This window comes from Mustelus asterias, chromosome 9 (assembly GCF_964213995.1).
Source record: "Mustelus asterias chromosome 9, sMusAst1.hap1.1, whole genome shotgun sequence".
In the NCBI taxonomy this organism is placed as follows: Eukaryota; Metazoa; Chordata; class Chondrichthyes; order Carcharhiniformes; family Triakidae; genus Mustelus; species Mustelus asterias.
In genome coordinates, this window is record NC_135809.1 from 100,016,405 (window position 1) to 100,034,161 (window position 17,757).

Here is a 17,757-nt window from a genome sequence, read left to right on the forward strand (position 1 = left end):
GGTGCATAATTTGCATGTTGTAGGTGACATCTGAGATGTGACACAGGAGCCATGATGCCAGATGGGTGACAAAAATTTTTTTTTACAATTTTTATAAATGCACGATGGATCACCTTGTTATTTTTCACTTTAAATTACAGGATACGCTATTTTATAAGGCCATAAAGCATGTCAAGTACAATGTTTTATTTTGATGTTAGAGTGCCGTTATGTCTCTCTCCAAGGCTGCAAGGTATAATTGCTTTGCGTTCTTGAAATCAGAGCATCGATCAGTGAAAAACTAGACAAGTAGTTTGATTGTTACAGACATTCTGATTCCTAGCCATGAAGCTATGTGCTGTGGCTAATACAGCACTATTCCATGTCATCATTTCACACCCAAAGGAGAGAAAGAAAGAAGAGCTAAAGAAATGGTAGAAAAAGTGTTATGATCTCAAGGGAGACGACTAACCATAAAAGAAATTTGAACTCCCAGTTATTAGCTGATAGAACTGCACCACAAGATTTGAAATTTTAAACAAAGTCTCTTATGAAACAAGAATTAAATAAAAACAAGTCTATTAATTTAACATTGTATTTTGTAAACCCTTACTCTTTAAACTCAAAAATCTTTACTGACTACTTTCCTTTCTGTTTTAATTCCACTCAAGAGTTTCCTGTACTTTCCAGGATCTTTGATTTGATTTGATTAGTATTGTCACATGTATTAGTATACTGTGAAAAATATTGTTTCTTGCGTGCTATACAGACAAAGCATACCATTCATAAAGAAGGAAAGTAGAGGGTGCAGAATGTAGTGTTACAGTCAATTCCAACTCAAGAATAGCCCTGGTTCCTAATGGCCTCGCTGCTCCTTGTCCTGGCTGCCGGCATATTCACAATTATCTTCTCACAGTCTTGCAAGCTATCTGTTTTAGTGAGAAAAAACACAGATAAACCCAAAACAAAAGACTGTCTCCTTGCAATCTATTCCCACAATAGCATGGCACACCTGGGATGAACACAGTAAGAGTTTTAACAACACCAGGTTAAAGTCCAACACGTTTATTTGGTAGCAAATACCATTAGCTTTCGGAGCGCTGCTCCTTCGTCAGATGGAGTGGAAATCTGCTCTCAAACAGGGCACAGAGACACAAAATCAAGTTACAGAATACTGATTAGAATGCAAATCTCTACAGCCAACCAAGCAAGACTGTTCTCTTCCTGTGGGGGAGCACTTCAGCAGTCACGGGCATTCAGCTTCTGATCTTCGGGTAAGCGTTCTCCAAGGCGGCCTTCACGACACACGACAGCGCAAAGTCGCTGAGCAGAAACTGATAGCCAAGTTCCGCACACATGAGGATGGCCTAAACCGAGATGTTGGCTTTATGTCACACTATCAGTAACCCCCACAGCTTGCCTCCTGGACTTGCTGGCTGTCCTGTCTGGAGACAATACACATCTCTTTAACCTGTGCTTAATGCTCCCTCCTCCACCCACATTGCCTGTATCTTTAAGAACTGGTTGGCTGTAGAGATTTGCATTCTAATCAGTATTCTGTAACTTGATTTTGTGTCTCTGCACCCTGTTTGAGAGCAGATTTCCACTCCATCTGACGAAGGAGCAGCGCTCCGGAAGCTAATGGTATTTGCTACCAAATAAACCTGTTGGACTTTAACCTGGTGTTGTTAAAACTCTTACTGTGTTTACCCCAGTCCAACGCCGGCATCTCCACATCATAGCACCTGGGATGCCCAGGGTTGAGATTTCAACAAATTAACTTCCATTCTCAAACTTGTCCTCTGAGCTGAAAAATATATGGATACTTTAAGATTTTCCCTTTAAGATTCAACCTTTCTTAGCTTGGACCCACAGGAACAATTTAAACCCTTATAAACACAACTGTAGACATCTCGGCCTGAATTCTCCCAGCCCGCCCACCACTGCAATTGTAGCAGGCGGGTTATGGACAACGTAAAGGCCCATTGACAATCGGGTGGGACTTTCAGGCTTTTAGACCAGCGCAGCCGGAGAATTCTGCTCCTCATCTCTACCAACACTCAGAAAGGGGCCACCTATTATTTACTGTTTTCATACTTTTTACTCAGACCTTGTCAGTACACATGGAAAGACTTTTGATATGTAAATACCTTTGGTAATCTGGCAATTTCTGAATCCCGAAGTTTCTATCACCTTTGTTGTGTGTTTGGCGAATGACACTCAGGAACACTTGATAAACCAACGTGACTTTATTATGTTGTGTTCCCTCTCAGACCTGCTGCTTCTCTGTTTCCTGCTCTACATCACATAAATCACCACAGTAGAGCTCCACGGTGAGTCAAAAGGGAGAAATATATAACATTTCCTCCCTCCTTAATTTGAAAATTCCAAAACAAGTTCAACATGAACAATAATCAGTGGGTTAGTCACTATTATAAATTCAGGTAGTTTGGAGATCATCACTCTCAGAACATTTGACGGCGAACGTCTGGTGTTTTCATCTTCATACTCACCTCAATGGTAATTGATTTATCCAGCATTAACGTGGGAACTGAACAACCTGAACTGAGGGTGAGGTGTTTTAGGGGTCACAGGAAAGTTGTGACTTGGTAAGGCTGAATCTGAATCCTCCACAGGCTCTGATTTTAGTGGATCTGTTTTTCCAGCCAGTAACTGGTCCACATGCCTCCTCTAGATAATCTCATCTGAGGTCTGGACAGAGTAAAAGACAGGTCCAGTTTGTACGAGGACTGTGGCAGGAACTCATTTCTCCCCTGAGGGGTAATTCCAAGCCAAGACTCCTTGACCTGCTGGAAAACTCTGTGCTTTGCCTTGATTTCACACCACTCCACTTGTTGTCGCACTATCTCCTTGGTTTCTGGAGGTTTCAGAAGGTCAAATGCAGCTGCCTTTTAATCATGAGTAATATAGGAGAGACCTTGGTTGTGGCATGTGTGGTGTTCTGATAGGCCAGTGAGTATTTGTTGAGGCAATGGTCAAGCGAACCTTGTTCTTTGGTTCTTTCTAAAGCATTTTTCATGGTTTGGGCAAAGCATTCTGCCAATCCATTAGTGACAGGGTGACATGGTGCAGATGTAATGTGTTGAATGCTGTTTTCTTGTCAGAAGTTCTCAAATTCCTGAGACACAAATTGAGGTCCTTTGCCACTTACCAGCTGTTATGGAAACCCAATGCAGCTAAACACTTCTCCCAGCCTCTTGATGGTCTTCTCAGAGGTAGATGTCATCACAGCAACCTCTGGCCACTTGGTGCGAGCGTCAGCAGTTACTAAGAACATGTGTCCCTTAAAAGATCCTGCAAAATTTGCATGCATTCAGTGCCAAGTCTCTTCAGGCCATTCCAATGGATGAAGGGGTGCTAAAAGTAACAGATTTCTTATCTTTGCACAGGAAGAAAATGTTCTAGCTTTTACTTCAATCTCAACATCAAATCCGGGCCACGATAAAAAATTTATTGCTATTTCCGTACAACTCTGCAGTGACCTTCCTGGAGCTGCATTAACACCTGTTTCCTCAATGGTGGTGGAATAATCACTCTGAGCCCCCATAGAAGACACCCTAACTGAACTAACAGCTCCATTCTCCTGGAGTGTTAAGGTTTCAGGCTAGGTGTTAGTCCTGAAGTCTTTCCTTGTAAAACCGTGTCCATCATTTCTGAGAGCGCAGGGTCATTCCATTTCCTCACTTGCGTAGATGTGACTGGTGTGTTGTCTACTTGTTTAAAGTGGAAAATATTCCCCTTTGAGCAGTTTGAATAACTGACAGGTAGTGACAATCTTGAAAGTCCACCTGCATGGCAATGTAGACTAGGCTGGCGGTATTTAATGGTGTAGGTATGCGCAGACAGGTGCAATGCCCATCTTTGCATCCTACTTACAACGAGTGACGGTATTCCCTGTGTGTGGACCAAAAATGGTAATGAGTGGCAATGGTCTGTCAGCAATGTAAACTCTCTCCCATTCAGGAACTGATGGAATTTCTTGATGCCGAAGATGATCCCCAATGCCTTCCGTTCAATCTGGGCAGTTGCTCTCACTTTGCTTAAGGTTTGAGAAGCAAACATAATGAGACTTTCTTCACCTGATAAATGATGTGGGAGACTGTGGTGAACCATCGTTGGTTCCCACTAGATAGTACTGAGCCAGGGTCTGGCCAGTACTACAAGTATGTATATATGTTGCTGTTGGGGTTAGGGATGGGTTGTTCTGCTTGTTGCTGTTGGGGTTAGGGTTGGGCTGTTACACCTGTATTATAGTTATTATGGTACATCCCAGTCGGGCTCCGCCTCCTGGGAGAGGTATAAAGGTCACTGCTCTGTCTGGGACCCCTCAGTCTGGGATCGTGTACTATACAGGGTAGCTTCGTTGTAACAGTAAATAAAAGCCTTTATTTCCTGAGCATCTCAAGCCTCGTGTGTGATAACGCGCATCAATTTTATTTACTGTTAGTTAAACTCTCGTCGTTAAAAAAAAAAGAAAACGATACAGAGAGTATGGAGCAGATGTTAAAACCTGAACGTCTTACACTGGATCCACGTGCGGCGGGCGCCTCTAACACCTTCGACCACTGGTTGAAATGTTTTGAGGACTACCTGGCAGCCTCCGCAGCGGTCACCACAGACGATGACAGACTCCGGGTCCTCCACGCGAGGGTAAGCGACACCGTATACCTCGCGATCCGTGCGGCCACCGACTACACAAGGGCCCTCGAGCTTCTTAAGAAGCGTTACATTAAACCGCCAAACGAAATGCATGCTCGATACCTCTTAGCCACTCGACGTCGGCAGCCCGGCGAAACGACAGAAGAATACGCGAACGAGCTCCTACAGCTAGCCAGGGGCTGTAACTGCAAAGCAGTGTCGGCAGACCAGAATATGAACGACCTCGCTCGAGATGCGTTTGTGGCGGGAATCGGATCATCTTATATCCGACTCAGACTGCTGGAGCAAGGTAATCTTGACCTCACTAAGTCGATAGAACTAGCGGATACGTTGGAGACGGCCTCCAAAAGCCTAGTATTGTATCCTGAAGACCACGTGGAGACAACGTGGCAGGAACAGTCGCTGATCCCTCCTCGTCCCTCGGGTTCGAAAAGCTGCGTGATGGCGTGCCCACACTCGGGCCTGATGACGGCAGCAGCTCTGGGCGGCCCGCGGTGTTACTTCTGTGGGGGAGCGAAGCATACTCGGCAACGGTGTCCCGCTAAAGCTGTGTTGTGCTCTGCCTGCGGTAAGAAGGGGCACTATTCGAAAGTATGCCGATCTAAACTTACTTCCAGGAACAGCAGTGCGGCCTGCAACTCCCCGGAGCCCGGTTCTTCGTCGTCGGCATCGTTGAGGGTTTCGTCCACGTGCGAGGCCAGGACGACGCCATTACAGTCGACGGAGTCGGAGATGCGTGACCACCAGGGGTCGCTGATTTTGGCGCCATCACCCACGTGCGACCTATGGGAGCGGCCATGTTGGTCAGCACCGACCGCGAACGACCAGCAGGGGTCATCTTCGTCTATCTCAGCTGCCTGCAGTGGCGCTCACGAACCAACGGTGGCATCGATCATCCTGGACCAGGCCAAGCCTCACAGACTCGACAAGTCTATGATGGACATTCAGGTAAACAACCACTTGATTTATTGTCTGTTTGACAGCAGGAGCACTGAGAGCTTTATTCAACCAGACGCTGTGAAGCGGTGTGGCCTCCAGATTCAACCTGTCAAACAGACAATTTCTATGGCATCAAGGTCCCGGTCTGTCACCATGCTAGGGAGTTGCGTGATAAATTTAACGGTGCAAGGCACGGTTTACGAGCGCTTCAAGCTCCTGGTGTTGCCGCACCTTTGCGCGCCAATACTCCTCGGACTAAATTTCATGGTCCACTTGAAGAGTGTAACCCTGCAGTACGGTGGGCCACTCCCTCCGCTTTCAGTGGGAGAACAGCAGCTTCCAAATTGCCCAACGCGCCCCACCTGCAGCTTCTCGACGCTGAAGATTACCACACCCTCCCTGTTCCAGAATCTTGTGCCAGGCTGCAAGCCCATCACGACTAAGAGTAGGCATTACAGCGCTGAGGATCGGATCTTCATTCGATCTGAAGTTCAGCGGCTCCTCAAGGAAAGGATCATACAATCTAGCGCTAGTCCATGGAGAGTGCAGGTCGTGGTGGTCAAGAGTGGGAACAAACCCCGGATGGTCATTGACTATAGTCAGACCATTAATAGATACACGCAGCTGGATGCGTATCCCCTCCCGCGCATATCTGACATGGTCAACCAGATTGTGCAGTACCGGGTGTTCTCCACCATAGACCTCAAGTCTGCCTACCACCAACTCCCCATTCGCCCAGAGGACCGACAATACACGGCTTTTGAGGCGGATGGTCGCTTGTATCACTTTCTCAGGGTTCCTTTTGGTGTCACCAATGGGGTCTTGGTCTTCCAGCGTGCTATGGACCGAATGGTGGACCAGAACGGGCTGCGGGCTACCTTCCCGTACCTGGATAACGTCACCATCTGCGGCCAAGACCAGCAGGACCACGATACAAATCTCCTTAAGTTCCTACGCATTGCATCTCGCCTGAATCTGACCTACAACAGGGAGAAGTGTGTATTTCGTACGCGCCGTTTAGCCATCCTCGGATACGTGGTGGAAAACGGGGTCATTGGCCCTGATCCAGACCGTATGCGTCCCCTCTTTGAACTTCCCCTGCCCACTAGTGCAAAAGCACTGAGAAGATGCTTAGGCTTCTTCTCTTACTATGCACAGTGGGTTCCCAATTACGCGGACAAAGCCCGTCCGCTCATCAAGTCCACCTCTTTTCCCCTAACACCAGAGGCTCGATTGGCCTTTGATAAATTAAAAGCCGACATCGCAAAAGCCACGATGCATGCTGTTGATGAGTCCATCCCCTTTCAGGTGGAGAGCGATGCATCTGATTTCGCCCTGGCCGCCACACTTAACCAGGCGGCAGGCCCGTCGCCTTTTTTTCCCGCACCCTCCAAGGCCCCGAAATTCGACATTCAGCGGTGGAAAAGGAGGCCCACGCCATTGTGGAGGCCGTCAGGCATTGGCGCCATTACTTGGCGGGAAAACGGTTCACCCTGATCACGGACCAGCGGTCCGTGGCGTACATGTTCAATAACACGCTGCGGGGCAAGATCAAGAACGACAAGATCTTGAGGTGGAGAATCGAACTCTCCACCTATAATTACGACATCATGTATCGTCCAGGGAAACTCAATGAGCCCTCGGATGCCCTGTCGCGTGGAACATGCGCCAGTATACAGGAGGACCGTTTGCAGGCTCTCCATAATGACCTATGCCATCCTGGGGTCACTCGGCTCTACCACTTTGTAAAAGCCCGCAATCTGCCCTACTCGGTGGAGGATGTCAGGTCCATAACGAGAAGCTGTCGGGTATGCGCGGAATGCAAACCGCACTTTTACCGACCTGACCGGGCACAACTAGTCAAGGCCACCCGTCCCTTCGAAAGACTGAGTGTCGACTTTAAGGGCCCCCTTCCCTCAACAGATCGGAATGTGTACTTCCTCAACATCATTGATGAGTACTCGAGATTCCCTTTTGTTATTCCCTGCTCTGATACATCCGCTGCCACGGTTATCAAGGCATTCTGTGATCTTTTCACCCTGTTCGGGTATCCCTGCTACATTCACAGCGATAGGGGCTCGTCGTTCATGAGCGATGACTTGAGGCAATACCTGCTCTCATACGGGATTGCCTCTAGTAGAACCACGAGCTACAACCCTAGGGGTAACGGACAGGTGGAACGTGAGAATGCTACAGTCTGGAAGGCTGTCTTACTGACGTTGAAGTCAAAAAGCCTTCCAGTCTCCCGTTGGCAAGAGGTGCTCCCTGATGCGCTCCATTCCATACGCTCACTCTTGTGTACGGCAACCAACGCTACTCCCCATGAGAGGCTGTTTTCATTCCTTCGGAAGTCTTCCTCTGGGACCTCATTACCGTCTTGGTTGACGTACTCAGGACCTGTCCTCCTGCGGCGACATGTAAGGGCCCGCAAGTCCGACCCGTTGGTCGAACAGGTCCATCTCCTCCACGCCAACCCTCAGTATGCCTATGTGGCATACCCTGACGGGCGAGAGGACACGGTCTCGATCCGAGACCTGGTGCCAGCAGGGGACGTAGAAACCCCTGTCACTCCCATACCCCCTGTTAGAAACCCCCCAACTATTGTTTCCCCTCCTGACATGGCGCGGGCAGCATCGGGACCATTACTTAACCCTTTTACTCCCGTGTACAGCTTGCCTGAGTCCAGGGGATGGTCGCCACTTCAGGGCGTGTCGGAACTCAACGGATTATCATCACCTCGGGGTCAACCGGCCCGTGAGACTGTGGAGGAACCGTTGGACATTGCCTTGGGGAGAACGCCACCGCGAGTGCCTACTCCGGTGTCATCACCGGTGTTGAGGAGGTCACAATGACGGTGCGGTCCCCCTGACCGTCTGAACTTATAGACTGATGACAAATTATTCTGGGGTTTTTTTGTACCCCGCCGGCCTTTGTCTTCAAAGGAGGGGTGAATGTGGTGAACCATCATTGGTTCCCACTAGATAGTACTGAGCCAGGGTCTGGCCAGTACTACAAGTATGTATATATGTTGCTGTTGGGGTTAGGGATGGGTTGTTCTACTTGTTGCTGTTGGGGTTAGGGTTGGGCTGTTACACCTGTATTATAGTTATTATGGTACATCCCAGTCAGGCTCCGCCTCCTGGGAGAGGTATAAAGGTCACTGCTCTGTCTGGGACCCCTCAGTCTGGGATCGTGTACTATACAGGGTAGCTTCGTTGTAACAGTAAATAAAAGCCTTTATTTCCTGAGCATCTCAAGCCTCGTGTGTGATAACGCGCATCAGAGACCATCACTCCTACACCATGAGGAGATGCATCACAAGTTAGACGTAAGGGTAAAGTAGGATCAATGTGCATGTGAGCTTCAAACTTGAGCAATGCTTCTTTGGCCTGCATGAAGGCATTATTGCATTGATCCGACCACTCCCACATCTTGTTCTGGCACAAGAGGTTATGTAATGGCTTCAGGATTGCTATGATGTGGAGATGCCGGCGTTGGACTGGGGTAAACACAGTAAGAAGTTTAACAACACCAGGTTAAAGTCCAACAGGTTTATTTGGTAGCAAAAGCCACACAAGCTTTCGGAGCTCTAAGCCCCTTCTTCAGGTGAGTGGGAATTCTGTTCACAAACAGAGCTTATAAAGACACAGACTCAATTTACATGAATAATGGTTGGAATGCGAATACTTACAACTAATCAAGTCTTTAAGAAACAAAACAATGTGAGTGGAGAGAGCATCAAGACAGGCTAAAAAGATGTGTATTGTCTCCAGACAAGACAGCCAGTGAAACTCTGCAGGTCCACGCAACTGTGGGAGTTACAAATAGTGTGACATGAACCCAATATCCCGGTTGAGGCCGTCCTCGTGTGTGCGGAACTTGGCTATCAGTTTCTGCTCAGCGACTCTGCGCTGTCGTGTGTCGCGAAGGCCGCCTTGGAGAATGCTTACCCGAATATCAGAGGCCAAATGCCCGTGACCGCTGAAGTGCTCCCCAACAGGAAGAGAACAGTCTTGCCTGGTGATTGTCGAGCGGTGTTCATTCATCCGTTGTCGCAGCGTCTGCATAGTTTCCCCAATGTACCATGCCTCGGGACATCCTTTCTTGCAGCGTATCAGGTAGACAACGTTGGCCGAGTTGCAAGAGTATGTACCGTGTACCTGGTGGATGGTGTTCTCACGTGAGATGATGGCATCTGTGTCGATGATCCGGCACGTCTTGCAGAGGTTGCTGTGGCAGGGTTGTGTGGTGTCATGGTCACTGTTCTCCTGAAGGCTGGGTAGTTTGCTGCGGACAATGGTCTGTTTGAGGTTGTGCGGTTGTTTGAAGGCAAGAAGTGGGGGTGTGGGGATGGCCTTGGCGAGATGTTCGTCTTCATCAATGACATGTTGAAGGCTCCGGAGGAGATGCCGTAGCTTCTCCGCTCCGGGGAAGTACTGGACAACGAAGGGTACTCTGTCCACTGTGTCCCGTGTTTGGCTTCTGAGGAGGTCGGTGCGGTTTTTCGCTGTGGCGCGTTGGAACTGTTGATCAATGAGTCTAGCGCCATATCCTGTTCTTAGGAGGGCATCTTTCAGCGTCTGGAGGTGTCTGTTGCGATCCTCCTCATCCGAGCAGATCCTGTGTATACGGAGGGCTTGTCCGTAGGGGATGGCTTCTTTAACGTGTTTAGGGTGGAAGCTGGAGAAGTGGAGCATCGTGAGGTTATCCGTGGGCTTGCGGTACAGTGAGGTGCTGAGGTGACTGTCCTTAATGGAGATGCGCGTGTCCAAGAATGCAACCGATTCCGGAGAGTAGTCTATGGTGAGCCTGATGGTGGGATGGAACTTGTTGATGTCATCATAGAGTTGTTTCAGTGATTGTTCACCATGAGTCCAAAGGAAGAAAATGTCATCGATGTATCTAGTGTATAGCATCGGTTGAAGGTCCCGTGCGGTGAAGAAGTCTTGTTCGAACCTGTGCATGAAGATGTTGGCATATTGAGGTGCGAATTTGGTCCCCATGGCTGTTCCGTGTGTCTGGATGAAGAACTGGTTGTTGAAGGTGAAGATATTGTGGTCCAGAATGAAGCGGATGAGATGTAAAATTGAATCTGGAAACTGGCAGTTGTTGGCGCTGAGCACTGAGGCCGTTGCAGCAATGCCATCGTCATGGGGGATGCTGGTGTAGAGTGCCGAGACATCCATTGTGACGAGGAGCGCTCCTGGTTCAACTGCTCCATGTGTGCCGAGTTTTTGTAGGAAGTCCGTCGTGTCGCAACAATTCAGGATTGTTGCCAAGTTTGGGACAAATCTTCCATAATATTTACACAAGGCAACAGTCTGAGGTTCAGTCTGTCATTTGCCACAGCCAACTCTAGAATCTGTTTTCAGAGTATCTTATCTTCATGCCCACACCATCCAACTCATTTTTTCCATAGACAGCAATGCACAGATGAAATGTTTCCCTTTTCTGACTTTGGTTAAATTTCTTCGTCTGAGCAGTTTAGCAAACGTATGTCCATTATCCTTGTCGCCAGTTTTGTTGTGTATTTGGAGAATGACACTCTGGAACACTCGATAAATGAATGTAACTTTATTGTGGTGTGTTCTCTCTCATACTTGCTGCTTCTCTGTTTCCCGCTCTGCATCACATCCCATCACTTCCCTGCCTACATCAATAGAGCAGGGCTCCACTGTGAGCCAAAAGGGACAAATATATAACAACCTTACATTGACAACTTAACTTCCCCAAAACTGAAAGTTACATTGCTATAACATGTAAATCATGAAATTAAAACATTTTCACAACAAAAGATAAAGGAAAAGAAGCAGAAGAGGAGAGACAGAGAGAGAGAAATAGCTACATGAAGATAGTAGCGTTGAGTAAGAAAGAAACTACAGGCTAAGAATGGGTTTGCACCTCTTGTTGGGCATGGGTTGCAATTTTTGATCAATTGAGATGGATGTAGGCAACTCCCAAATTTAGTGCTGCCAAATCATTTACCTGATTATGCTGAGTGAGTCTGGCACTGGTGGCTGCTAGTGAGCCAAGCTGTGCATACCAAGAGCATGTGATGCAGCTCGCCTTCTGTTCTTAAAGATGGTTTGTTCCTGTTAAAAGGGCAGCTGTACTGAATTACCGGTGGCTGCGGCTGAATGCTATTATTGCTAATGTAAATAAAGGAAATGAAACACCAGAGCACATAAATGGTTTCAGGGACATGGATGCAGTGCTGGAAATCTATGTGATAGAACTGGACAGTAGAGGTTACACAGGGGCCAGCAGTCTCTCAAGAACCAAGAAGAGATTGGAGGCTAGTGCTTAGGGAGGCCAATTCCTGGTGTCTTAAACGGAGGACCTGTCAGCAGTACCACAGGAATATTAATGACCGCAGGCAGGTGGTTAAAGTCGTTGAATGAATCTATCTTCGATGGACATCTCATGCTCCCTCTTCATCAGCCTCTCATACTTCTGAATGTACCATCTCCCGATACTTAACAGCCAGAAACCCTTGGCACTCAGGATGCTCGTTTAACATCCAGATACTCCACATCCCACATATTCCAATGATGCCAACTTCACACTCAAGTCCTATTGCTTCCAAATTCCTCCAACTATTCAACTGTGGAAAGCGCATCACCCAAATACATTGCAACACAATCACGAATATTCATCCATCTCTCTTGCAGGACACGGTAACTCACAATAGAAAGCAGCAGAGCAGAACCACTGGGGAACAAGAATATCTGCATCTACTGAGCCCTAGGGAGGGCATTATGTGGACAGTAGTGACAGAGCCCAAGATAGGCAGAGCAATTGAATACATTGGGAATGACAGGATGTTCCTCCCAGCTCAGCTTTATTCTGAAATCCAGCATGTTGAAAAAATTGCAAATGCGGTCACCTTAGACTCAACTTCCTCACCCCAACTTTCCCCTTCTGATTTTCAGCTTTTAGACATCTGCCCAGCTACAGCACCCCTAGATGGAGGTAAGAGGGCAACACCACACCATTGATTAGAAGATCCCAACGCTTGATCTGACAATCAGCCAACAGATCAGATATGGGTACTGCAAATGCCTTAGATGCTATGAAGAGTCAGGATCTGCACATGGTGAGTCACCAGGTACGAGTAGGCTGAAGCCACACCGGAGGAATGGTGAGTGCCAGTTCACTGGCAGCTGAGAAATTTTGATGCAGAAGATTCAAATAGGCGGCATACAGGAGAAAGCTGATGAGGCGGTGCACTGAGATGCTGGGTGAATTCAAAACAGAAAATGCTGGAAAGACTCAGCACCAGTGGAGAGAGAAAAACAGAGCTAACGATTCGAGTGCATGTGACCTCTTCAGGGCATGCTGAGTGCCTCTTCTGGCCTGTCAGACAACCTTCTGTCACTGTCAAGGAGCATGTTAGAGCCCAGCCTGAGCATGGCAGAGGGTATTGTGCAGAGCTTTTCTTCTCCGCAGCCTCTGCTCCATTTGCCTGGTGCGTTGTAGAAACTTGATTTGCCTGGTGCGTTGTAGACCCAGAGGCACTGCAGCTGCAGCCCGCATGAGGTTCCCCAAAGTCCAGTGCTCATGTAGGATTTGAGGGGAGAGAGGTGCTGGGTCAGTGACACTTACTGTGTGCGAGGGGAGTTAGGACAGGTCTGGTCTGAGTTGGGGGTTTCTGCATGAGGACAGGACTATGCCAGACTGAGAGCGGTTAACAGGTACAGACGGGTATGTAAGGATCCAGATGTCCTCGGTGCATGGTTCCCATAGAACCAGAAGGTCAGAGCTGAGATAGGACACAGGGAGGAAACAACACCTTTATCATTCAGGTGCCTGAAACTGATATGGATCAGGTTAGCTGCAACACTTCAAATAGTCAATAGAAGCAGTCCAGCAAGGCCCCCACCCCCCCCCCCCCCCCCCCCCCCCCACCACCCCTCCCGAGGTCATCCCCTTTCTTCCAACTCGAACCCCAGTTGCCTCCATTGAGACAGACATGCCCCTCAAGCAGGACATAAAAGTTTAAGAATGACCATTTACCCTTTAGCTCCCCCTCGGATGCCTTGCTCCAGGTTCCCGCTTTTCAAGAGTAACACCAAATTACATCCCCATGACGTCCCGCAGCGAGGGTGGATGAATATTGCCTGTCCGCTACATCTGGAATCAGTCCACTAATTGAGGGGGGCGGGGGGAGGCGGTGGGAATGGCATCACCCCCCCACCACAAATAATTGAGCCCTGCCAATGATGTTCTCCCTAGGGCCCACCCCAGCATTGCGCCCTGACACAAGATGGCACTGTCTGGTTGGCTCTGCCTGGTTGGGACTGCTGAGCTGGCACAGTGCATTTCCAGGGCACTGCCCTGTGTCCCCCGAGGGATCCCTCAACAGGTTTATGCCTGGCCAAACCTGTCGAGAACCTTGTTGACATGACGCCGTGTCAGTGAGGTATGAAAATTTAGTGAGGGGCGATAATTTGGCGAGGGAGGTGTATATAATTATATTTAAATTTATTGAAATCTATTAAAATCGGAGTCTCACCCACTATGGGCATGAACCTGATTACGTCACTGGCGAGGATTAGGGAAAATCGGAGGTCACGATCTCACCAGCAAGATTTCCGATTTCTGGTTTTCACCGGATTTTGAGCCCCCTCTGGTGATCTTGTTCACAGAAAGTGTGGGCTCTAGATCCAATCCATAGAGTTGGAAGGAGCTTATACCTAAAAGTCACACCCAGATGGCCAGTTACAAGTTGATTATATTTTCAACGATTGACCAAATCACCTCTCTCTCTGTTGACAACGGAAAATCAGTGACTGTCTTTAAACAGTAAAGTTTTAACAACATGTCCTTTGTTGGGCTGGATCCCTACTTTCCGATGTTCTCCGGCTGAATTCGCTTTCATGTTCACTTAGTTGGCAATTTTCCAGATATGAAGCCTACTTCATTTGTTGGCTAGTAATTGGTTGTGCTTAACAGGTTTCAGGGCACTGACACAGATAGGTATTCAAATCTTCAAAGTCTGTTTTTAGCCTTTTTTTAATAACACTTCTTTGTTCTTTCCTGACAACACATTTCAGCTCCCATGTGGGGAAATTCGTTCACACGACACCCACAATCCAAAAACTTGAGCAAAACAAATTGTTTCCCACCAGCCCCGTTCTGGCACAGGAGTTAGCACACTGCCTCACAGCGCCAGAGGCCAACATTTCCAGCATGGGTCACTCACTGTGCAGAGCCTCTGCATGTACTCCCTGTGCCTGCATGAGTTTCTTCCGGGTGCTCCAGCCTCCTCCCACAGTCCAAAAGACGTGCTTGTTCGGTGCATTGGCCATGCTAAATTCTCCCTGAGTGTTCTCGAACAGGCGCCGCAGTGTGGCAACTAGGGGATTTTCATTGCAGTGTTAATGTAAGCCTACTTGTGACACTAATAAATAAAATCAAGCATGATGGATTCTTTTAGGCAAGCTTAAGCCTTTCACATAATCTCATCATGGTTGGATAACTTGCACAGGTTTTAACCATAAGTTGTGGTTCTTCTTTCTGCAGATTTCATACCCCATCAGTTACCTTTCATCAGAAATTCAGAAATAAACTTTGAATGATCTTGCCCTCAGCCTAGGCTGAGTGTTTGCTAAAGTTACTGGATATCTAGAGGCTGCTTAAGAATCCCAGTAATTTAGGGCTGTAGCATAACCTTGAAACGAATTATATCAGTACATTAAGTAATGAGATAAGTATATGTGTACTTTAAAAATTGAAGTTGATTGTCCATAAATGTGATTGACCTTGAATGTCTGGTAGACAAAATGGGAGGTTGTTTTCACTGAAACTGCTATTTCCAATGTATTACAGAAAACCACTAAAGATTGTACCAACATGTAAAGCACAAGTGTGGTCTGGTTTAGTTCTGACAACTTTAAATCAATGGTGGCATTGGAAAGCATCCAAAGTGGGTCAGAGTCACTGAACCACTTCATGTGGCCAAAGGAAAGAATAGAATGGTATTACTCCAGTCACTCAATAAATGACAAAACCTAACAGTGTTTTCAGACAAACTGTTTCAGTGTTAACTCAGAATCCGAGAACATTTTCCATAATTAAAATAAACTTGGACCTCACACATTCACCCTGGTAAATTACATGATAACCAATTAACTATTGCCAACATTTTGGTCTTTTACTATTTTGCATCTTGCTTCCTGATTCACTTCACTGAAATGTGGTGTCAAATGACTTCCAAAACACTAGGAGTACATTTTTGTTCTTGCTGAACTGGAATGAGGGCAGAATGAACTAATGGAGAAGAGTTTAAATATTAACTAAGGCGTTCACTGGCTGATTTGAATATTGCTTTGCTTGTGTTCATCCCTGTTTGGCTCTCAGGGACAGAGTATGGCTGACAAGATGAGCGAAGACTCTTTTTTCCAGTAGTCTTAAGTTCACAGGTAAAGTAAATGAACTTTCTCTATTCCTAAACTTAAAATTAGATTTAGCATGTTTTATTGCCTGTGTATGAATCTAAACTAAGATTATGGAAATTTGTTGCCAGAGACCAGACCACATAATGTCGATTTGCTAACCTGTTTACTTTTCGTAGCAATGTTAAGTCCTAATGTAGGTAAAAGGCTGTATTGACAATAATGAGTCTATTTTGCTAAAACACTCAAGTTATTTTTCTTTTTATTGATTAATTATTAATGTTTTTATGTGTTAAAATTTAAGCAACTTTGTGTAGGTGAGCCTGCGTAATTGCTACGTCAGTCTGCTGTCGCACCTTTCTGGATTTAGTTATTGTGGCTACCTGCAGTACTTGGCACCTTGGAATTAGTATGACTTGTAAACTAATAAATGGTGATTTACAGGCTCACTTATTGCTCAGTGAATTTATTCAGCTCAGTCTTACAGACCAAGAAATCTGAAGTTCGCTCTGTGCTGTTAGAGCTGCTACAACTGGTCTCAGTACCTTGATTTGGGAAGGAGAAAATCATGATGCCTTCCCATTCTTGGCTATAAATCCAGCTATTGCCACTAGAATTTCATTTGGATGTTGAATTAGACCTGAATCAGGCTTGGTTTAAAGTTTATGTTAATTTTTTATTAGTGTCACAAGTAGGCTTACATTAACACGGCAATGAGTGTACTGTGAAAATTCCCTAGTCGCCACACTCCGGCGCCTGTTTGGGTACACTGAGGTAGAATTTAGCATGGCCAATGCACCTAACCAGCACATCTTTTGGACCCGCTCACCTGATGAAGGAGCAGTTCGTGATGCTAAACAAATCTGTTGGACTTTAACCTGGTGTTGTGAGACTTCTTACTATCTTTTGGATTGTGGGAGGAAACCGGAGCAAACTCACGCAGACATGGGGAGAAGGTGTGGACTCCACACAGACAGTGACTCAAGCCGGGAACTGAACCCAGGTCCCTGGTGCTGTGAGGCAGCAGTGCTAACCATTGTGGCTGTTGATTAACTCCCTAATTTGACTGATGTCAAAGCTCACATGTGAATAATGGCCACTTAGGAGTATCAGAGGGTGATAGCTGTGTAACAATAAAAAATCATTGGCCCGCCTTCTCAACCTTGCCTCTCGCCTGAGGTGTGGTTATCTTCAGGTTCAACCAGTCAGCTCTCCCCCTCAAAGGGGAGAGCAGCCTATGGTCATCTGGGACCATGGCAGCTTTAACATTAAATAATTGTTGCCACAAGGAAAGGAAAGAAGATTGCTGACTAAAGAAACAAAAAGTACAAAAACACAGATTTTACTGCTTTAATGTTCAATGTTGAACATAAACAGTTTCTGAAACAATGTCATTTGTACATTGTTCTGAAATACAGAAAGATATTTCACAAGTTCTGAGGTCTTGCTAATACTTGAACTGCCTTAAGCTGAAGTTCATTCAAATGTCATTAGCATGTTTTAACTTCATGTTGAGAATCAAGAGCTGCACCTCTTGTATATTCTGGAGAAGTCAAATATTTAACATAGATTCTTGTCTTAATGCCAAGATATAAATCAACAACTAAGCTATGCATTTTGTAGCTGCTAAGTCAGATGTTTGCTCGGCCCTTTTTTCATTGTACCCCTGACTGGCTGGAGTTGGTAAGTTAAAACAGCAAATTTTAACATACAAAACTTGCTGAAGTTTGTCACTTGCAACAAAATGTGCAAAAGTAAACTT

The 17,757-nt window shown here is 46.6% G+C and overlaps 1 protein-coding gene across 1 annotated transcript in view; it reads left to right on the forward strand.

Annotated features, from left to right (window-relative positions):
- Window positions 1–15,914: 15,914 nt before the first annotated feature.
- Window positions 15,915–17,757, forward strand: part of syt19 (synaptotagmin XIX) — a 59,253-nt gene continuing 57,410 nt past the window's right edge. Inside the window, exon 1 of the mRNA XM_078220668.1 lies at window positions 15,915–16,022. The gene's annotated coding sequence lies outside the window, so the exon portion shown is untranslated. The remainder of the gene's footprint in view (window positions 16,023–17,757) is intronic.